This window comes from Varroa destructor, unplaced genomic scaffold (assembly GCF_002443255.2).
Source record: "Varroa destructor unplaced genomic scaffold, Vdes_3.0 BEIS01000004.1, whole genome shotgun sequence".
NCBI lineage: Eukaryota > Metazoa > Arthropoda > Arachnida > Mesostigmata > Varroidae > Varroa > Varroa destructor.
Window position 1 is genome coordinate 8194842 of NW_019211457.1, and position 23780 is coordinate 8218621.

The following is a 23780-nucleotide window of genomic DNA, read 5'->3' on the forward strand; positions in this document are numbered from 1 at the left end:
TATATATAATCTACTTTCTTTTAAGTATAGTGAATAATATCTTTAAAAGTTATTGGCCGAAAAGCGCGAAGACTTCACGAGAAATATATTCCAATGAGACATTAAAACTAGTATGCTCTGTGGTGGGTATCATCGCCTATACAATTTAACTACACTTAATCGACTTAACAGCACAGACCACCGATTATATTTTTCAAAAACAACCCCTTTTTCATTACTTGTCCATAGACCATCTCTTTCTTGAAACATATGAGAAGGCTGTCGTTTAATTACGCGCAGTTACTCCACAGAACATGCGATTCCCGTAATAGGAAATGTTAAACTGAACGCATCTGAAGCGACCTTAGCAGCCTGAAAGTTTGTGCTGACACAGCGATCCACCCTTAAATCTTAGCAGTCTTCTTTCCATCCTCCTGTTCAGGAGGATGATCTCTATTCGTATCTGTTGGCGAAGGAAGGGAGCAGAAAGGAAGAAAATGTAAAGGAGTTGCCGCCAGGGCATCTGTGTTGGAATATGCATGGGTCTTCCCTATTCGAACTTGATGCAGAGTCAGCCGTGAGCGTGGTGAGAACTACAGAAAACATCATTTTTACGTTTCGTGGTGCAAGACTTTGTTGTCCTTTTTATACCCGCAAGCTAAACGGCTTTTGATATCCTAATTTGTGAGAAAAAAACAAATAACTCGATGGTTAGGAGTTTGACTAGAACTAGATTATGAAACAACACCTTTCCTGCGTAAGCTTTTTTACTTAAACGGAGGGCGCGGTAAAAAAGTTTCTGCGCACCCCCGTAAAAAATATTTAAGTTGAAAGAGTTGACTTTTTTTGGCAGTAGTCGCCTATTTTCGAGGCTTCGTTGTTTGTCTTTCCGTCTGCCTATCCACCTGCTGTACACTGCACTGCCGGAGACAATACCGAAAGCTTTGCCGCGAAACCCTACATATAATTACATCGACCTCATTCGATAGTAGCCCACGTTTGTGTGTGCGTCCCTAGAACACTGGAACACTTCGCGATAGAACAAAACGGATGCTTCCAAGGTAACGACTCGTGCTTTTTTGCAAAAAGAAAAAAAATAGAAATATCAAGTGGAACAAAGACATCTGGTAGTTTGTTTAAATCATTGGTTTAGAACTAGTCACTGAGTTCATAACCACGCTAATTCTTACTTGCTTTGGCTGTATGACACACGTTTGCACCGTGTAGGGTTGGGTGATAGTTCACCATGCATGACGTGACAAGGTGTTTCTTACTTAATATGTGCGTGTCGCCTGGCCGTGTAGAAATGGCTGATAGTTGAGAAAAAAGTAGTTCATTATTTTTTTTATAATTAAAAGATACTAGACAATCGGGCCACACTGGACAAAGCGTCAGTTAACTGCTACCAGCATAGAAACCCTTTAGACTATTTTGAAGAGGATATTAAGCGCGATACCAAACGCGACCGTGGATCAACTACTGGGTGTACATTGCACTGCAGTATTCATGCCCAGTGGGTTGAAACACCTCGATTTTCACGGTGCGTCAAAGTGCCGTAGTTGTGCTGTGCCAATTCCGACTGTTGTTTTTTTTCCATTTTTTAATTAAGTAATTTAATTGTATTAGATTAATTTAACCAATAATTAAGTAATTTCGCCAATAGATAACGAAATGTATGTGCGCCACGAGTTCTTAACAAACAGTGAGACAAACAAATGGCAGACGACGCTACAGCAGTTGCGTCACGATTGGAGGAATTCAAGAAACTACCTTGTTTGATAGGCCGCACGCGAAGAGCTAGCTTAGCCATAACGACGCTGCTCATTCAAATATACGGTGTACTACGAGGGAGTGGCGGAATGATTTGATTTCATGGGCATAATGCTGTTATTCAATTAATGATTAAATTTAACACTGCGTCTCTAAAGAAGGCGTGACCAGGTCGTAGCTTCAACGTTGACTCACGCCACATGAGATCTTACTCAGGTAGAACATACTTGACTAATGTTCACAGAGGTCTGAAAAAGAGCACTGAGAAAAGATGCGAACATCTAACTTAAAGGTCGCTGGACGGTGAAAAGCGCTATGAGAGCCTATGGATAAAATCTTGAAATAAAATTCTAATAAAATAGTTGAAAAATTTGGGGTAGTAAACTCTATACAGACTGGAAGTTATTGTTAACCCGCAAACGCAAAAGTTAGAATACGCCTCGTAAAAATTGCTAAGAGGAGTGCCTGCTTTTCTTAACTAACTGCGCGCCCTCTGAAATAATGATTTTGTATTATGTGCTCTTTTTTAAACACGCATTCTCGTTAATTATACAACTGTGGGCGTTCCACCCAGGCACACTTTGCATGTACGATATGAGAACTAACGTTCAAATTTAATACGAGAGGACGGTTGACGACAGAAGAAGCCAAATCTATTGGTGCCAAACTTACATCCGTCGATTCTGACAACTTTCGCTCGTACTCTTAAGAGAAAAGCCTTCACTGCGTTCTACTAACAGAGACATAGCATTTCCGAAGCCTGTTTTTGAATCAAGCACAGACAAAATGCGTGGATTTAGCATAAAGCGAAAAGACGAGCAAAAAAATAATCAGTTATCTCTAAACAGAGCGGTGATGGTAGTAATGATATGCAATACTTAAGGTCAACGGCGCATGTGAAACTCGAAACATTTATTTTAGTGTTTCGTGAAATTTATACAAATGATTCTGCCACAGATTGCAAATCTAATATGAGTGCTCAAAGCTTCTGGATCGGCTTTCTTCTTAACTGCACGTGGGTGCTTCATGTACCCCCATGTCTTTGGCTTTTCATAGAGGCACTCATTCCACTTGGCTATGCCATAAATACAGCCCGTGTCCTCGCTCATCCATATTGCACCTAGTCGAAGCCGCTGCTACACACAAAATGAATTTCCTGATGGTTCAACCTGGCCCCGACATTTGGACCTCCCCCCTCCCCCTTTGCTACTCAGGATGTCTCTCTTTGCCCTATCTGTTCTTCTTGCAATGATTGATTACTTGCCCCCTAGCAAACATATTCGCTGCTGCGCTCCACTACACCTTTCAAAGGGCCGCTGCCACCCACACCCTAAAGAAAGATCAGTGGTGGTCAGCGTACTACGTTCTCCTCCATTTCTCGTCGACCGAATTCGGTGAGTCCAGAGCAGACTTGTCTGAGAAAGGTGTTGCCTCGCAGGAGTGCTGCTTCAGAGTACCGTTAGAACTTGTGGTCGCTATGGGCTAGTAGTTTGACAGCCGGAGATGGCCAAAATGGGCGTCACTTGAAAACCCCACACACACCCTGCTTCTTCAGAGACTTCCGTTTATCTTCTGTTTTTCTGCTGCTTCGGAAGCCAGCCATTTCGTGGGTTTCCGTTCGTCGATTCGTCCTAGTCGCTCTCGCGTGACCTGCCACTTTCGCCTCTTCAACGATCGGAGGCGACCACAACCACTCACGCCGCTTCTTCCGAAGACAAGCTACCTCAGCCGTCTTCCTAAATATAGATATCCACCTCCAAAACGCGAGTTCATCTACAATACCTGGCTGTATATCCACCTGTACAATATCTAATTTATTTATGTCTAGCTGTAGGCTAGCTGAGGTGGAGTGAAGTCAGTTCCAAACAACGAATCGGCGGGCTACCCGCCGAAAGTAATAACAACCCGTGTTGACCGGTGCTCCTCGGCGGACGAAAAAGTTAGGTAGTATTCCTCTAGCGGTGATACCAATGGTCGTGTAGATTATACTGACGACTAAAGGCTAGGATGGTAGCACTTATGTTTGGGTACGCTGAAACGGAGACCATACAGCAGTAAGAGATCCGACTCAACTGTTGGTGCCGTGAAAAGGCGAGGGACGCAAAAAGCAAAGTCTGTCAATCCATAACCTTTTAGGTCGGTGACAGGTGAATCGCGTGATTGCACCCACAGCTGGGTCGGATGTTGCAGGATCAATGGCAGCCGGAGGGTGGCAAAACAGGAAGCATAGACGGGCGATGGCGAAGCCAGAATCAATTAATAGTTTCTAAATGGACAGAGTAGTTGTACATCAATTTAGAGGTGGACGAAGTGAAATAAGAGGTAAAGGTTGCAACGAATAATTGACGGATGTGGAGGGAGCGATCGAATAGGAGAAACTGATGTTTCTTTAAAAAGTCAAGTGATCAGCTAGTTTAGATCCGTAGGCAAACGTTACACAGTAAAGTAACCTATCCTACTAGTATGTAGAGGTAGGTATTAGTTGACATACAAAACGGATCACCGTGGATTCATTCATTAGCACGCGACGCGTTAAATGGTATGTTTTTTGGAGCCCTATGATACGACGATAATAGTAGTTTTTAGTCAAAAAACCTTGCTTGTATTGATGTTTAGTGATGAGTTACTACTGCTTGTGATATTAAAGTGGGACGCGTGCGTATAATGGATGTTTAACGAGACAAACAGATAATACGTGTATAGAAGTCTCTCGCTGTTAGTTATTAATTGCAATGGACCATCTTCTAGACATTTTAGCCATTGAGGTAAATGGTTTCAATCGCTTTTTCCATGTTTTCCTAAAACTACTACTAAAGTAATGCTATTCCCAAAAGAAATGACCTAGAAGATGCTGTTGCATCGTGTCCTAGTGAAATGATACAATAAAGAAAAAAATTGCGGTTGTTGGCCTAGCTGTCCTGCCGCGACTTTTCATACTACAACATTTCTACAATAGCTAACTGAGTATAATCTGGACAGTGCTTTCTGCCATATAATACAAAGTATATAGCGCATTTCGCTAGCAATAATGTACTCGGAAAAAAAATTTAGGACCTATCTGTTTTAGAGGTCTAACAAAGCTCAGCGTTTGTTGTTGTTGTTGACAAACAGTTGCCTGGAGCAGTCCAGAGTCCTCATCGGTTTCTCGGGCATTAGAGGACGCCAATGCTTTTCCGTAGGAACGTTCAACTACAGAGCGTTTTGACCCAACAGGACGCAAAGAGTTTAAAACGTTATCCACGTGTGTTGTCATTTGGTCCCCTGGGGGAGCGTACTAGGCAGCGTCATCTCTTCCGTAATTCTTTTTCAGGAGCAAACCTCCGCTGAGTTCTTCTGTCGGTCGTACCAAAAAGGCAGGTAAATTCTGGGATGAGCTAAAGCGAAAGCCAAACAAACCGTCGTTCCAAGATAACTCAATACTGAGACAATGCATCATTGCGCCATCTCCTATGACGAACAAAAAGGGGCCGTGCGCCCTTTCAAAGCGAACCCCTATAAGCTGCTATTTGAGAATGTCGAACCTTTAAGCTGGAAAGGTGAGAAACCAAACAGGTATTAATATAGATAGGGAAATATAGGAAGCTAAGTTGAATAATCGAATATTCTGTAATTTGCAAGTACCAAAAACACCGAACTCCTGTACTAGCCACAAAGTAACTAATAGTCAAGAACGTCAATCTCTTATTAGATAGCTCACAACTTGTCTCAGCTAATTAAATTAATAATTCGTAACCCACAAAAGCCGCTATTTCACTCATGGCTTAGTGTTACCGTAGGTGTTCGTACAATTATATATATATATATATATAACTAGTAGCACAGGCAGCTTTGGCACATTGTGAAATCTCGAATTATTAAAAGATTAATAGAAGCTTACTTCGCAAATGTTCGCAGGTTCTCGAGTAATAGGTTGCGTAAACTATTCCGCTATCTTTAGCGCTGGAGTCTACTGTCAGCTGGAACTTGTTGGATTCCGTCGGTTAACAATCCACCGAAGATTCCTTCTAACAATTCCAATTTGGCAATGTTGATGTAATTAACTGTGTAATAACGTAATGAGACCGGCGGGAATTGACAGAGCTCAACTCCTTCTGCCGATGTTTCTCACACAGATTAAGCAACTACGTCCTGTTCTCCTCCCCAGCGGTCGTAAGGTTAGCCCTGATAGATATAGAACGAAGGGGAATAAGTTAGTTTTAAGACGTAATCCGAAATTGGCTATGTACTGCCCCAAGTCACCTTTTTCGATTGCGTTCTGTCTTGTTACTACTTGTACGGATATTCTACTCGTAGAGAGTGTAATTACATCGTGAGAGCTTGCGCAAGGAAGGACAGACGGGAAGAACCTAATGCGATTTGTGATTCTCCAATATTAGCCTGTTTCTAATTTTTACATACAGAGCTCTGGTAATGATCCTTTGCTGAAGCATGATATAACGATCACTTCCCAAGTTCTGTAGAGAAAATTTTTGTTGTTCAGTAAAAATCGACTAGAGAGTCGGATAGAGCGTTTTCAGTAAAGACCTAGTAGCGCTACATGTATGCTGTAAGATTAAGGGAAAGTCTAGGGGTCAAATAATTTCGAAGGTGGCCTTCGTTATTTTCTTGTCTTATCAAGAGGCCCTTTGTAGGTTGCCTTGAGATGAGGATCGCCGGTTCAAGCCCTGCCAGCGATATACACCATACGAGAAATAAGACTAAATAAGGAAACTTTCCTTGAAAACTGGAAATGTATGCCCCGAGAGCTGATGTACAGCGCTTTCTTTTTTTAACTGAAAAAGTTAACACCAAATAGGTCTTCCGGTCTATTAAGTTATGCCATAATCCACTGTCGGGACATGATTTGTTTCAACAGCAAATTACTTACTCTATTACTCATTGTGCCGCCATATTCCCGATGCAAAGCGCTTAAAAATCATCCCTTCTACTAGAGCTAGTCAAGCTTTATCTCGAAAGGCCTCACTCAGCAGAGTCTGTGATTGTAATAGTCATACTATAAGGCACCACTGTTTCATTCGTTCTACGAAATAGTGGCTGAATAGTTCAGTTAAGACATTTTTTTTTCTTAAATAAGAAAAAATATTGTGTCCCGCTTGTCTCTGTTAGATCCGTACTCATGGACCTATTCTGCTTAGAAGAGAATGAATCGTGAGTGTGGTTTTGTGAAAATTACCGAGACATCTGAGCTTTTTAGCCAATAACATGACTGGGATACGCTTCAAAAACCAACGAGTGTGCGTGTCTATTGCACAAAGCTTTATTGCAGACGCAATTAGCTAGCTGAGAGTTATTATGTAGAAGCTTTTGTTGGCGAGATTGTTGTCGAAATAACACGTTTCGATCTCAAGTCAAGCCTTCGATATCAAGCCTTACACAATGGCCGTAGGCCTGTCTTTGTGCTTGAAGCACTGTGGGTCCTTCAGTCGAGTAGTAAATAGAATTAACATACTAAGCAGTGATTAACTGTGTAGAAATTTATTTCCCAAAAATGCATTGATTATGGCAAGAGTGCCAATATAATGTATATATATTTATGAATTGAAATTTGCATCCTTTTCATATTAAAATTCTATGAAACGTATTGATATGATTTGTCGCTTGAGCTATAACGTCTAAGTATTCAGCTACTGCGGATAATTTTCCTCCAAATAAAATATACGATGTTATAGGAAAGATGGAAACTGCCGATACGCCCGAAATACGCTCATCATTATGGCAATGATAATTAATAACCACGTAATTCTCTTCTAGCTCTCTTCTTCTGTGTGGATCCTAGTGCAGGTCTGAATACAACTTCGCTAACTACCATTTTCTTTTTATGAAGTTTTCCGTAACGTTGCCACAACTAGTCGTAGCTAGCAGACGGTAGGGGCTTATCAAACTCTACATTGTTGAATAATCAGCAAATTTATTTCGTTAAAATTACTATTCTGTCAACATTGATAATTAGGGGAAGGATGCATTTATTGATTTATTTTTTTACTTCTCAAGTGGTAGAAACGTCAATAAAATGAGTTTTCTCGATTTTTTCTATCTATTACCAGTGATGTTTTTCTGGTAAACTACTGTTAATACACAATTTTTAACGTCGTTAGCAAGTGTCTGTGAATACGACAGGCAGCTTTAATTGGGAACTGACACCTATGAAACCTTGGTCGTCGTTAATGGAATAAAATGAAATAATTTAGCCAATAAACTATATATTTGATACTACTGTTAGCTCTACATGATCCCTTATGCATATTTAGCATAAACAAATTCAAATCTAAGGTAGCTCAGTAATGTCCTGCAAGGCCTTCACAGTTTCGCTTAAAAGCGTTCATTCGCACAGCAACAATTCGAACAAAAGCAAGCGTCCTTACGTTTTGCCTGACGACGCCTGGTCTACTGGTCACTCATGCTACTCTCTAACACTCATGCACCCATCTAAGCGCCGCTATTTTTTCGTATAATTTTATTCAGATATTCTACCTGCATTCTCTTACCACAGGTTATGACCTAACCTGCCATAGCTCAGTCGGATCTTAGAGTCTGCGCAGAGAACAGGGATCCAGGGCGTCACAAGGTTAACTTCACTGCTTAGCATATATATGAGAAATCCCGAAGCGTGACAAGGGACTGTATGGGATGTCTGGGTTGCCGACTTTGTCGCGCCGGCAACATCGATGACTTTTGCTGCGATGGAAAAGGTAGAAACGAGCAAAATTCTCAACGCTAAAAGTCGCTGGCGGATGCCAATGTACAACAGTGGCGCTAGAACGTTTCGATAACTGTGCATCTACATCGTCGGCTTAGGTACAGCGAAGTCAAAGTGGGCCGCAATGGCCACGGATGTCACATTCGCTGGAGTATGGCTATCTGGGACTGGTAAAAGAGGATGATTTTTATGTTAGGACGAGTCTGCCGCTCAGCTGGAACTACCCTGAATGTGTTTGACACGCTGAATTTATGCCGGCACAATTCTGTTTCCTGCTGAAGCCGGCAGCAAATCGCTTACTGGTAGCGGCGGTGGTAATGGAACTGAATTAGGGAAGAGGCTAATGTTTTCTACCAGTTACTATTAAAGCCAGTATTGTTTCTGCTGTTGGACCAACGAATCAGCGACTAGGACACCGTTTAGGCCTGTAACGATAATAGCCGCCATCGCTACAACTACAATAAAAGCGACGCAAATTCGTACGGCGTAACAACAGATGAGAATCACAGTTGGGATTTGCCCCGCCGTACACCTAGATATTCAAATTTCTTTTAGAGGGGCCGTAGGATTGCATAGGGTGCAGAATTCACTTACTATGACAGGCGGTGCCTGCCGATTTATTCGGTTAACACGCAGCAATGACAGTATTCAAGCTAGAAGTAGGTTTCATTCGGATTTCAAACCAGGACGCACTTTTTGGTGGTTAGGATTAATCAGACGGTAAACATAACAATAGCTGTATGATAAAAGGTTTTTGTTCATCGTAGCAGACCATGTACCTGAAGGGCAATAAAGAAAGCATGGACTGAGTATACGTAGAATACGGGTTATGAGCTAAACATAATGAGAAATAGATGACTTTTTTTCAGATGTAAAAATAACAAATATCTCACCTATAGCGCGCGTGTTACTATACAGAACAACAACAAAGTTATTCAGGCATTACGCCCATGGTATGTCGTGGCGATTTAACATTTAGTTGCAGTTCAAAGGTCAACAATTTGTTTGTGGTTTCAATAGGTGTTTACAAAGTTTTTATGACGACCAAGAGAATACGTAATTCCTTAGCAGTTATTTTACAATTTAGCTAACTGTTAAACGGTTGAAAGCTTTTTTGTGTAAGTGGGTCGAGTAGATAAAACCCAGAAATAACCCTGATTAAACCCGTTATATTCAATATTTGCTGCTTTAACTAATTGATCACAGGCCGAAAACATATAGGACTAGTTCGTGAAAAATAAGCATTTGGCCAAAATTTTTACCACTCAACATCCTCTATCAACAGCTACTCTTTTAGCTGTTTCTCTTATAAGCTTTTCTTAGTCTTTCTTCAGGCAACAGTCTTTCTTCTTTGGTCATTCCTAGCCTTAATCCTACGCCAGCCCGTCCTACTGACGTCCGTCGGGTATAAGATTGACGCTTCTAGCGGCCTCAGCTTAGCGACAGAGGACATAACAGCGCTAGACCAAGAAATAAGCGCTGTTAAATATTTACGCCTTTACTAGGCAAAATCTTGGTTGCATTTTTTTTCACCGGCCATCGTTATCCTCAGGTGAGCGAAGGATACACATACTGCCTGGCTGAGATCGACGGACCGCTGTAGCACGTCTAGCTATCATACGATATGCTCGGACGAGCGGAACCAAGATATTGGGAAAAAAAATCCGAACTGTCTTACCAAGGTCCCTCTTGCGGGATTCGTCGTCTCATTTAATGGTCTTGTGTTGCAGAAAGAGCGAAAGATGTAGTACATGACGGTGATGGTGAGTGTGACGGTGATAAGGGGCAAAATTTACTGGAACAAAAGATCATTGGGTAGCAGTATGAACGAATGTGTGTAGATTCGCGGGTTTGCTTTAATCGCTTAACGGGTAACATTAAGAATCGGTTTTATATCACCTTGACACTTTCTCCTAAACAGTATGCACAGTTACCCGTCTTATTCCAATACGTTGTTTAAAACATCCACACAAAAAATATAAATCTTGAACCCCTTACCTTCAGATATACTAGGGCTTAGCTTCAGAGATCATTCAGGCCGTCGCCTGTTGTGTGGAAATGATTCTGTGTGACACAAGACTAAAAAAGCGATGAAAAATAAAGCGACTTAAGGCGGCGCTACGAGCAGTAGCTTCCGTTTGTATCGGGGCCAATTTCTGTGGCACCTATCGTCGTGAGATACGGCGCAAGCTAGTTATAATGGAAAACAAAAAAACAATTTACAAAAGGACGACCAACACACTCACAAGTAGGACATGCTAAACCACTCGCTAAATTGAGCCCCTAGCGATTGTCAGCTAGCAGAAAATCTCCTACTGAGGGAATCTGGCTCAAAAAAGATCTTAATTTTTCACCGAGCTTTTCCTTTGTCTGGAAGTAAGTGTTCATAGCAGGGCCAATAGTGTTCATACAGGGCAACGCTCGTTGACTGATTCGAATGCCTGCTTTAGGCACTTGAACCATTGTGCGACGACCGACTGCTCTCAACAGATAGTCATACAGCAGGAGCCATTCCTCTACACGGAAAAGTTCCGCTAGTACCATACAGACTCCAACGACAACGATGGCGACGTTTTTTCCGAACTTTGAACTCCCTGCTTCTTTTTTGCGAAATGACCTTTAGAGTTTCTACTTTTATCCTCATAATCTACGCAGTTTTCCAGAGTGCGAGTTTTTTGCCCTTTTTTGCGGCCTTTTACTCTCCCAGCTTCACGGAGAATGTACTCCACTTCTTCCTCAATTTCTGCTTCTTTTCTCAATCCGTCGCTTTTTCAAACTTCCCGCTTTTCTAGTTTTCCGACCAACTAGAGCTCAGCGCTCAGTATGAAGCGCGGCTCCAATCCTGTTCCACCTCAGTCCTCAATACAGCGCGCCCTTCTTTCTAGGTCCTGCTTCTGTTACGTCTGCCCACGAAAGCCTTTGCTCTTCATTCGCCGAAAGGAACATGCCGGGGATAAATTACCCGCTGCGTGAACAGCAGCCGACGTTGCCGCCTGCAGCCATCACCGTAGCGGAAGACAGTACCGGCTGTAAGGGAGATTGCGGCTTCGGCTCGCCGATGGTCCACCCCGATGTGAGCCCGACGGGAGAGAATTTTATCACGACACTCAACGACGACATGGAGGTTACACAGCGAAAAAACCAGACAGTCTATCGCGACACACTTTTCCTAAGCATCCAAAGAGAGACAGGAATAGGAGCGCGGAGCACTGCACTACGCTCTGCTCATTCGGTCAGAGCAACGCAAGTAATGCCGATAACGAGGGGGACATACTGCAGCAGCAGACGATCGAGAGAGGACGGAAACGGAAATAAAAAGATGTCGACGCTCTCGCGATACACGCGTATCGTTCTGACAGACATGCAAAGCCTGAGCTGGAAGTTCTTGACCAGCCCAGTCCGCCCCGGCCCAGCCGGTCTTGGCCATAACTTCGCTTATACGAAGCGTGGAAGAAGAAAAGTAGGAGAAAGATGAGGCGTTCAGACGCCACATGCAGTGACAAGCATCCCGCATGTTCATGATACTCTGACATTCCTCACGCACCGATCCGATGTAGTTCTTCTGGCGGGCATCCTTTTAGAGGGGCGTAAAAAAGATTGACTATCTACTATGCATAAGAAGGGAAACAAACCAGTGGGAATGGATATTAGCAATGTATATCCTGCCCCACGACCGCTTTTGATGGGCGAGAGGAGCAGGGTAGTTGTTACAGAAATAGTGTAAGGCAGCATTTGCCGTCTGTACAGTTAACAAAAATGCTGTACGGTTTGAGGTGCAAGCTTAAGGATGAAGAACTTCATTACGGCGAGGCAACGTTTTTCTGGCTAACTACTTTATTAGAAATTTAGGAGATTCTGGAACTGATGGCTTAGGAAAATTATATATATAAGGGACTTCTGATATTACCACTATTGATACCCTTGGAGCGACATTGATACTGGAGCGAAAGGCCAGGTGCCTTCCCTTATTAGTTATTATATACTATCAGCTTTCATATACATTTATAGTGGAAAACGTTGGAAAACATATGAGCCTATATTACCCCTACTTTTAAGCTTTTTTTGCGAGATTGTGCTCAAATAAGGTCAATGGAATGCTTTTACGTACCAACCGATTTTTGCCAAAGTCGATTTTATGGCGCGAACCTAAAGTTTGAAGTATACTTGGAAGTGTTAGAAGTATAGAGGTTGAAGTGGGACAGATTCGTCAGATTGCTGTCACTTATTATTGCACCAAATGACCCTGAAACAGCTCATATGTTGTTGCGTCAAAAAGCACTCTATAGCAAATAGGTACTTAAAATTCGTTGTTTTTAATTTTACAGAGTGAATCATGTTTAAGTTAAAACTACTATTATTTTTATATTAACCACCTTCTTCGACTAGGTAAGCATATTCTTGTATAGTACCGCCAGCGTAACATCACATGATACGTACATGATTAAACAGTACTTAAATACGTCTATAAGCCCCATCAAATCCTCCCAAATGGGTAACGTCAACGTCTCTCTCTCAGTCCTTTCGGGCATGCCTAACCTAAAAATACGTTCACTAGCAAGAGACACGTCTTTGAGTGAAATTATTTTTCTCTTTCTATGTTTTTTTTGCACGTTTTCTCTTCAGCTTTAAGCACAGCTTCGAATAAGTTTTATGCCGCGAACGCATTTTACCCCACCCTGGCCGCAGATTGGTTTGCGATTACGACAATGATCATTGGCAGCGGCTGACTGACATCACCTTTTGTGAGTTACCATTGCCGACTATTGTCGGTCGTCGCAGGCATGAATATACCATATACGACGTGCGCATTGTAGCCATTGTATTAACAGACCCTAATTCAGATTGTCAGCACTGTCGTCCACAGGGTAGCATTATGTGAATTTTGAAAAGACGCTAACTAGTTAGCAAGCCAAGACCTGCTGTTTGACCATAGTGCTAGTAATACTAGTCGGGAGAGGATACGTGCTTGTGGTATACGGCGACTAGTGCATATGTATCTACTTGGTTTAAACCGTCGAAACCTCGCTATCGTGTTGCCCAGCCTTAAATAGAGAGCGTGAGGGGAAACCTGTCAGTTGTGAAAGGGCCTTTTCAATACAATAGCGACCCCTCAACAAATAACTGTTCCTTTGTTTGGAATATTGGGCTTAGCCGGGGTATGCTAAATGGTCTGACGATGGCTTTCGCAGACTCCGGACTGAACTTATGAAATTATAGCATGTATGTAGAGACTAAAGAGGAATGCATCATCATTCACAGAAGCAGATGTTCTCCGGGAGTATGGATAATAGTCTAGACGATACATAGTTTAAGTAGTGGCTTCTAATCTTACTATATCCTATGAAAAACAAATCCCAACCATGTATCTAGGGATTTGAAAGAGCTTGCACGGTAAAATGCGAGGGAGATAAACTCTACTAGCGTTTACGGTTGGTAAAAGTGAAGCTACCCTTGAGGAAATCCGCTTCAAGTGCAAACCTGTTCTTCCTGAAGTTTATCTTTCCTTAGTTATAGACTGACGTCTTATTCTTCTACTTTACTCACTGACGATAGTTTAAAATAAAATTGTTTTAATGCGAGTATTTCAGAAATTTTCACAGCTAACCACGGAGAAAGGCCATGCGGCCTGGTTAAATACTGACATAAGGACGATTTACTCAATGGTCTATTTATTTAGTTTCATGCGTTATCATATATAATCGAATTCCTTCATTGAATCGGTTGCTTTTTTTCATTTATTAAAGACAACACGAACAAAACGCGGGCTTTTCATTAACCACCCTTCTGCCATACAACGCTGTGGCTTCATTCAGAACCTCGCTTATGTCCGCTATCTACATCTGCCGCACAAGCAGCCGTTACCTACCTACATTGACTTTTACCGCCGCTGTTGCAATTCTATTAACTTTCGTTGTTTGCCCCTATGGGTGACAACAACTAGGTTATCTTTAGTTATAGGTGCAAAATCAGTGGATAGGGATGCCGACACTGCCTTTATAGAAGCTCGGTACGTAGCCCGAGTAGTTACGGTGGGTTCCGGCTGTTAGCGACCCGAAAGGCTATAACAAATAGATTAGTCTGTTCGCTAGAGTTCCTCTCGCTTTACCCTACAAGGTACCTGTTCACTTCCGGAGAAGCAGCAAGACCACCCTTAAGATTCACTGACTCGCTGTAAGACAAAGATCCGGCACAACTACTGTTCTTATTGCACCCTTCAGATGTCACCATTGCCTTTTTGGTCACAGAGCATTTAGAGATAAATAGAGCGCGTTGCGCTACTTGTACAGTTTAGGGAAAGCATTAACTTCATCTAGGGTCAGGCTCACGACTACGGTCTCTCAGGACAAGACGGACAGAGTGGGATTGGACGTTTCGTTGAAGCGTATTCTATTACAGCGTCGCCATAAAAGGGACAGTCGAGGGTCAGTTTACAAAAAGAACAGTGACGTTTGGTTTTATATCCGTTCTTCTTTCATACGGGAACTTAAGGTCAAAATACCTTTAGTAGATTGCTAATTTTTAATTCTTAGAAGCAACCGCAAACAGCGATATTGCTCGTTAGCACCAACTACGATTTGGTGTAATGCTGCTAAAACACAAATACGTGATTACGTGAACTTGCCGAAGGGCTCGCTCTTAAAGAAATCAACTTAAAAGCGAGGCTTAAGAAATGATTATGGTAAATCGCGTTCGAAACATAAGAAAAACGCTAATAGATCATTGAAGTTAATAGTTACGACAAGTTATTACAGACAGGCATGTCTATAACAATATCTGATATAAAGGAAAGCGTTAGTTACGACAAGTTATTACAGACAGGCATGTCTATAACAATATCTGATATAAAGGAAAGCGTTAGTCGATTTTGGTGTAACCCTTTACTGCATCAATCCATCTAATATTGTCTTATCTAACTCCCAGTAACTATTCTATTTCACGGTCTTTTTTTCGGAGCGCTATAATAATGTTGATATTCCGCCAAGCATAGTCTGGAGTTTTAAGTCCTTTGCTACTGCTTTGATTAGGTACTAGTTCAGACTACCTTGGACTGCTCTGTCCCTCCGTACAGGTTTTGCTTCATTCAGTTAACATTCCGCATCGAAGAGTCAGCGATGGCAACCGAATTTTCTGCTATAAGTTTATCGCTACTATAAACGATCAGAGCCAACGAGGCTGAACGAAAAACGTAGCGGGAAAGAAGCGCTTTTTTCTCATTCCGGCAAACCTTTTCTGACCTAATCTGACCTGCCGCTCAGTTTCTTACTCGCAGAGTCTCCTGTTGCAGATGGTGATTGCGGCCATGAAAGCGGCAGCACTTCCATCCAGGTTAAATGCTCGAGCTTCACCGAGTTCGGTACAACTACCTAAAACCTGCCTCACGCGCCTGTTTGTTTGATGACATTTCCGCCCAATAGAAGAGATGGAAAAAACATGGACGGTCCCATATAAGGTCATTACCACCATAGGCCTCACCTCTTACCACTTCTGAGCGGCCCTGTTGTGTACTAACTTTGCCCAGAAGGGGTTGTGGGGGGACACTGAAGTGTGAGCAATGCCCGCCCTAAAAATAGGTCAACTTTAGCGCAAGGCAAGTACCGTTGAAAGGTGTTTGTGCTACTAAAATGTGATATTTTCACACCGGCCTTCAAAACTGTGTTGGCATTAACAAGGCTTATTTCTACGATTTTTCGATCTTGATTGGTTTTCCATAATTAATGCGTTTTAACTTTAAATCAATGTCTGTTTTCTGGTGATACTGTTATTAATATTACAGGCAGTTGACTGTTTGGCCCTATGCAGCTTAGTAACAAAATCCTATTTTATTAGAAGCATTGATACAAAGTCATTAGAACTACAATCTTTCTATCTTTCGCTCATGTGACCACATAACAGGTAAACATTTCTCAAATTCAAGAAGTCGTTTAGAAAGGCTCAATGATTGTGCTATTGTTATTGGAATAACAGTTACACGGTAAACGGATTCTTCATCCTCTTGCAGCATCTCGTTGACTCAATTTTGTAAACACTTTTATGAGATCTAAGTAACACATTTATTTGAATTTGCAAATTTACAGATACCTTTTGACACTTTGCCTAGCAACTCTATACGTAATTCAAGTAGTCTGAATAAACATTCAGTGGAAGGTCTTTAGGGTTGAAAAACACTAAAGGAAGCACTGGGTGGTTTCCATTGACACTTCTCCAGGTGAGACTCACTGGTGGGGCCAAGGCGTCAAGCTGCAATATACGTCACCGTAGGCCTCTTTATCGTAGCTGTTACATACAAAGCGCAGAGCATTCAGTGTGAAAAAAACTATGATGGACTGTTTGCGTTACACTTCCCAAACCAAACAAAACCCAGTTTTTTTCTTGGAATAAGATGAAAAACTCGCCATTATGAACAGTGCCTCTCTTCCGAAAACTGAGTAAGCACCAATACTGGACGCGCCCCCCACTAAAATTAAAAGACGTCCTTGCCTAAAATTGACCATCTACGGTGTGGCCAGTTCTCACGCAGCTTTTGGAAGTCTAATGAGGATTTTCGCAATGCTAACCGAACAATTTTCGCTGAGATTTAGATTTAAAGGGCATGAGAGTTCATAAAAATGACTTAAGAAACAATTTGTTTATACCTGGATTTTTTTATACAGAAATAACAATGACTGATTTAGCGACGAAAATATCTCTTGAGAACCCATATAAGCTTTAATGGTTAGCCCTTTTAAGATTTTTTATGCCCCTTTTGCAACTATTTGGCAATTATGAGCCTATTTTAGTAATAGAAGCCATTTTCAGCGCAAATATTGATCCCGTTGGATTTTTTTGTGTGTAGCGTATTTGGGCGACGCTTTAGTGAGCTTACGTCTACCAGTATTGCCTGACGCAGTCATGCGGTTAAAAAGTTATTTACCGATTAAAGAAGAAAGACTTTGAAAATTATTAGCGAGGGGTTTAGGCTCAGAATTGATGCTGTAATTAAATTTAACGGACGATGGTTATTGTAAACAAGCATAATTTCTAGTGCACGCAAAAAATTTTTGTTGAAATATCTGTTTTCGTTTAAATATGGCCTTAAAAACAAAGCGTAAGAAAAATTCCCAAATTGGACGCGGTACCTTGCGAATGGATGAATGTCTCTAATAAGTTTAGTTAACCCTGGCCCGTTTCCTAAGCCTGATGTCCTCCACTTCTGTGACGTGGTATCTTGCAGGATAGAGCGCTTTTTCCTTGATGCTGAATCTCAGTCCACTGTCACTTGGCGGAAATACAATGCTCCTTTAGAAAATGTATGACACTGTCAGAATGTTAAGTAGACTACACCACATCGAACTGCCGATAAATTTATGTTATAAACGACAAAAAAATATTTCCAGTTACCCAGTGTCGTTGAATCCCACCACCATGTTGAATTGATCCTCTTGACTACGTTCGCATAAACCAAGACGCAAAACTCCATCTCTGTCTAGCATCCATCAAGTTCGCTAAACGCTCCGTTCAGCTGATTTTTTTTTATACTTCAGTACTGTCAATTGGTGTTCCCAAAGCAGATCATTTAGCGCGCTCGCACACACACGAACATGTTGAAATATATATCCATATGCGTAAAAAATATATATATATACCCAACTTCATATCATACATAAGTATATATTGAGCCCCGCCTCATGAGGTATAATGCTATGCTATGGTACGGTGCGATTTTCATACATCGACGCGGCGATTGACGATGTTGTATCACTTACATTACGATAGATAAATATACACATAGTTCTAGCGCAACAGAGGCGGATGGCTACAGGCGAAACTTGCGTTAAACGGCTAAATATGTTTTGATGTGCTTTGCCTCGCATGACGTTTCTGCTGGTAGACATGGTGAACGGTACCGTCAGCGGCTAGGGGTTTGCGCATGTTCTTTTTAGGACCGCTACGCTTCATCATTAGTGCCGGCTCTCTTTCGAGCAGACGATGGACCAGCAACATTTTCTCCACCAGGCCGCAAACTATATTTACATGAAAATACGAACGACTCCGAATAAATTCTGAACGCGTGTATGAAAAGGGGAAAAGAGAAAGCGTAATGGGATGAGCGGCTAGTAATCGACTAACTCCGGAATCGACCCACAGAGCTAATCCATTACCTTTTAACGCGGCCTTCAGGTGTTCGCTGGCCTAGCGAACTTCTGAAGTCTCTCGCTGTCTTACGATATCCCTCTCCTTCTTCCGCTCTCCCTTTCCTTCGTTCGTTGTCCTTCCCTTCCTGTCTTTACCTTTCCTGTCCTACTGCATCAGCGTGGCAGAGACGCGGTGTGGGTGCCGGCATGCCCATGAACGGAGGAATGTGCATCGTATGATCTAGTTTCCAGGCAAAGTTTAGGACATGCATCGAACATGTTTTCAGGGATAAGGAGAAGTGGCGAAAAGGCTAAAAACCTTGTATTAGGCAAAACTTTGATTTTTACCTAGTATGAAAGTACATGATTAGCACCAATGGGCTAGTACCATGTCTACTTTCTATCACGGCCTGTCAAATCTGTAACGTAATTTTAGCTTTCGCAGCATTCGGAGAACAAATTGAATTTCAACAATCTACAAGATGTAAAGTTTTTTTTCACGGATTTGTTAGTCCGTTTAATGTGCATCGATATTGTGAGTCAGAATTGGAGAAAAAAAAGTCTTACAATAAAAGTTGAATAAACGATATATTGATTTTTTTTTTATTGCGGATGTTATATTATTGTATAACTGGCCAGTCGTAACTGTAATTAAGCATTATCCTTGCGCAGCTGTCGAGCTTTTTAGAAAAGAGTAATTAAAAAACTGCTCTTGGACGAAGCAAAAGCATCCAAGGGTTTACTTAGCTTTTTTTTGCCTCCTTTGAACAGAGCAGTTTCTAGATGCATGGTTAAAACGCCATCACGTACTATATAAACTAAAAAAGAACCGATTAGTGGGAACTGTAACATAGAATCACAAGGGTCGGTTTGGCAGTGGCTTTAAACGACATTCAGCGAAGCTTTTTAACGTTCTTATATTCAATACCTATTATTTTTAGCTAATCTGTGGTGTTTTAACTTTACCAAAATGCAATATGAATCTTCTTGTCGAACACCTAAAGCTGCACCTGCGACAATCTCAGGTATGCTGCCTAAAACAGGTAATTTTATAATTATATCAATCGAAGTCTAACCTTCAAATATTATATATACTATAATCCTTGTTGATCTCTAATAGCCTATCCGTAATAAAATTTGCTGTTTAACTTCCGATGCGGATGGTGTTAAAAGTGCCCTAACCTTCTAGCGATTCTTCTTTACAGTTAGAACAAGTGTTGCCGACACCTTAAAAAGTCCCGTTCAGAGACATACTACACCGATCTCCAGGTTTCAATTGCAATTTGCCTCTGATTGCTCTTTCATCGAACAGCTTCATCGAAATCCTGATCTATACGCCTATCATACACACATGGCAGCCGTGTCCGAGGCCTCATCAGAAATTCGTTCGCAAACACCGCCAAAATCCCCAAGTGGCACGGGACGGCACGACAGACTACTTCACTCCCCAGCCGTGCTTCCTGATGAAGCCTATGCTCCCTTATAATGCTTCTATAATTTCACTGCTTTGTTGGTCATCATTGTTGTCGTGGCTGGCAGCTGTGAACCTTCGAGGCGATCAGGATGAGCGGAAATTGATGTTTAGGTTTCAAAAGGAAGCAGCGGGCCGCGCGCTACGGAGGCAACGAAGCGGACCAACACCAGCTGCAGCGCCGTTGCTCGGCTGCGTTAGGGGAGCCGCTTCCGGCGCTTCGCAGCAGAGCGTCACATCTCCACAAATTCTTGCGAAATCGAAGCTGATAGGCTACGGTAGCTATACGGGGCAGGCCTGTGGGCAAGAGGGAAACTGATAATATCATCGTGACGGTTATGACGGACAACACTGGAAGCGCTTGTTGATACCCACTTTTTTACGGGTTGGAATTGGATCGCCTTTAAAGCCATATGGTGGCTCTAGTTAGCAACTGATTTTAAACTTTTATATTGTAGGCCCCACGTCAGGTATCGCACTGGGTTAGTGTCGTTGTTAGGTTGTTGTAGACCGCTTAGCATCCATCGCCCTTATGACGACCTGTGATTGCTACGATCCGTTCGAGAGGCTTGTAATGGCAATTTGTACTGTTGATTATCGAATGGAAGGAAAGCGTAAAATATAATGGAAAAACTGTGTGTAGAATGGGGGCCAGGAGTATAAAATCAAAAGGAAAAGAGTACGTGCGTGTATAAAGTGAATATTAAATGTCGTAAAATAGCCTCGCTTTCTTGCTAAATATAAATTTTAGCAGAAAATAATAACACAGTGGTGTGCAGATAAGCTAGTCAACATAGAACAATGATCTTTACTTTATCAGCTGTTTCAACTAAATTACTTGACCAGTTACTACTGTTTTATGTATAGGGAAAGTCTTCAGTTTACTGAGACAATAGAAAGCTTACTGGCATTACACTGCACGTATGTTCCCCATATCTACTTATCGATTCCATCTAATACAACCATCCATATTGTCGCCATACTGTGATCCCTTTAATTCGGTATTACTTGTGAAACTCGATTCACATCGGGCAAAAAACGAAAACGGCAGTATTTTTAATATAGATCATTAATCATGCAGCCTACTGGGCTTCCGTTATCAACAATGTATATACGAATATTTATTTTTTTGATGATTGACCTTTCGAATATCCACATATTAGGTCAAGCCCTTAAACGATATCAGTATTACAGCCATAGGTTGCATAACCTCTTATCTCATTATGCAAACACAAGCTTAAGTAACGATAAAGAATCGCACAAAAATGCCGCAATACCCTACACTACAGTCTGATAACTGTTTGTTTCTGTTGCTGCAGCTTCTAGAGTTAAATTAGCTAGGATTTTCTTTTCCAACTGTAATCTCCCTATACGTAGTTTTCCCAGTGCAAAACGCAGGATGGAAGCAGCAGACGTCATTCGTGGCTCAAGGTCCTGTCTTAACTTTGTGGTACTTTAATCCTTAGCAAGTATATGCTGTCCATCTGTCCACTCGTTCGTTTTTTCATACGGCTGACATACGCTACTCTGCCATCTAGCGGCATCTGGCTGGGCGCCATTCGTCGCGTTCCATTTACGCGAACTCCAGACGGCAATAAGTTAAGATGACAATAAACTGTCTCTCTGCATAAACATATGAACTTAGTAAAACCAGGCACGATAGCTAGGTTCAGGGGCGTAGGGGCGTCTGATCGTACGACCGTTTCTCACAAGACGCAACCTGCCTTGTGCTCTGTTCTCCCATTCTGAAAAAAATATTTGAGGAGCGCACCAACCCGGAATGTCTCTTTTACTATATATATATATATATATATATATAGCTGTTGTTAACAGTACAACGCGTACGCATATCGGTGCTCTAGCGTGCTGCTCGTTTTACAGTGAAGATGTGAGTGTCGAGCTTACGTTTCTACGCCATCAAAACGGGTATCATTAACAACTCTATTGATTAATTGTAGCGCATGAAACGGGCAACGACCGGTAGGTTCATGTGTGCGCGGAGAAAGCTAGCTTTCACATTGGGTGCAGGGGCTTTCTTCTAATGAGTTTTTTAGTTTTAATTACTAAGCGGGATGTTGGTTGCTCAGGCACGAGGTGCTTCGCTACTTCTTTGCATGCTACGACATGCTTACTTTTGCGCGTTACTAATAAAGCTTTCTACGTAAAGAAAAAAAAAAAGGACACGCAGATATTTGTTTCTATGAGTTGTCATGCGCTGAAAATGATTCCGGTGGAATGCTGGTCATTTACTACTCTTTCACGGCCGGACCGTTCGACGCCAAAACTAATTTGTGGGACGTTTTCAGTAAATTCTAAACAAATATCTTCCTAAAGCTGGTTCTCATAAGGGGCGGACAAGATCAGATAATGCCCTAACAGATTTCATTTTCACTACTTTAGTGAATGCCTTCATATTCGGGACGTTTGCTTCGGCTAGCAGGAGATTTTTTGTCAAGAGACATCTCGCGCGATCCTACGTAGCGAACTCCCGAGAACGGTTCTTATCCTTTCTTTATCCTAGATGGTATAATTGCTTTTAGATTAAAAGTAAAATAAAAAACAACATAGTAATCGCTTACTGATCGTTATAGTGTAGTGTCCCAAAGATACACAACGCAGCTGTCCGACGACAAGATTCGGATGCGTCGACGCGCGCTCGAACCACCCAGGACGAATGTTGCTTCAATCTTTTGTAGTTTTGAGTAGATTTCTCCAAATATCTTCTGCTGTGATGACCACCTTCTCATTGCTGCGTCGGAAGAAGCAGTTATCTACCTCACGTCGATAGCGATATAGCTGGGTCCATTTCGATAAATTGTTTCTGAAACTTCTTCATGTGTCCGCTTAGCAAAAAAATGACGAAGCCGACTGTTACCTGCGGTGCGATACGTTCATAACATCTAGGCGGATAAACATGGTATAATAGAAACTATGTTGTGAGGAAAAGAAATAAAAACCGTGTGACCTACACAAACGGTTCCTATATTGACGGATACCTATCACAATAGAGAGGGACTAATTTTCGATACTTGCAAATTACAATCTCGATTTTTGTAATTAGAAATATATTAATCGAAAGGATCGCGTACGCTTTCCGCTTGTTAGTTAGGCCTACTCTGTAAGATGAACTTATAGAAGTTCGCTTGTGTTGAATATACCTTGATATATATATATATAGAGGGTTCTAAAAATTACATACACATCAAGTAAACCGTTATTTTGGCAGTACATTGACTGATGCCAATGACTCGAAGTTACTGCAAAGGCCTGTTTCACTACGCATTCGATAGAACGTTGGCAAATATGGCAAATCTTATTTCTAGTAGGACAAAGCATCTGCACATTATGATCGTGATTTAGGAGCCTATTCTGACGCGCAGAACCTCTAAACAGATGCACTAGACGAAGAAGTTTCCCAAATAGAGAGAATACTCTGCCCGTTCGTGCCTGATGTCAATGAATTTTTTCTACCTTCAATAAGTATCCACGCCGGAAAACCGACGATATTAAAAAATTGGGAGGTTTGTAAATCGATAGTTTACCGTTAGGAGCAGTGCACCTTCAACAGGACGGTAACAAATGCAGTGGACGAAAAAATCATGCGTTTTGTGTATATTATTTTCAATTTAAATATATATATATATATACATATATAAACATAGAACTTATAATTCTATTAAAAAGAAAGCGGGAAACCTTTAGGAAGCCCTGTGAGAATCTGCGAGCACCGAACGCTCACGAGTTGGAGATT

At 41.7% G+C, this 23780-nt stretch overlaps 2 long non-coding RNA genes across 2 annotated transcripts; one reads left to right on the forward strand and one right to left on the reverse strand.

Annotated features, from left to right (window-relative positions):
• The first annotated feature begins 850 nt into the window (after positions 1-850).
• LOC111249412 (uncharacterized) lies at positions 851-9127 on the forward strand. Its single transcript, XR_002672899.2, has 3 exons — positions 851-1040; positions 4861-5285; positions 8240-9127. It is a non-coding gene; the product is annotated as an uncharacterized LOC111249412 (long non-coding RNA).
• On the reverse strand, positions 5145-13648 carry LOC111249413 (uncharacterized). The gene is made up of 3 exons (XR_002672900.2): positions 12555-13648; positions 5627-5910; positions 5145-5277 (listed from the first exon to the last, which is right to left on the reverse strand). It is a non-coding gene; the product is annotated as an uncharacterized LOC111249413 (long non-coding RNA).
• Positions 13649-23780: the final 10132 nt, after the last annotated feature.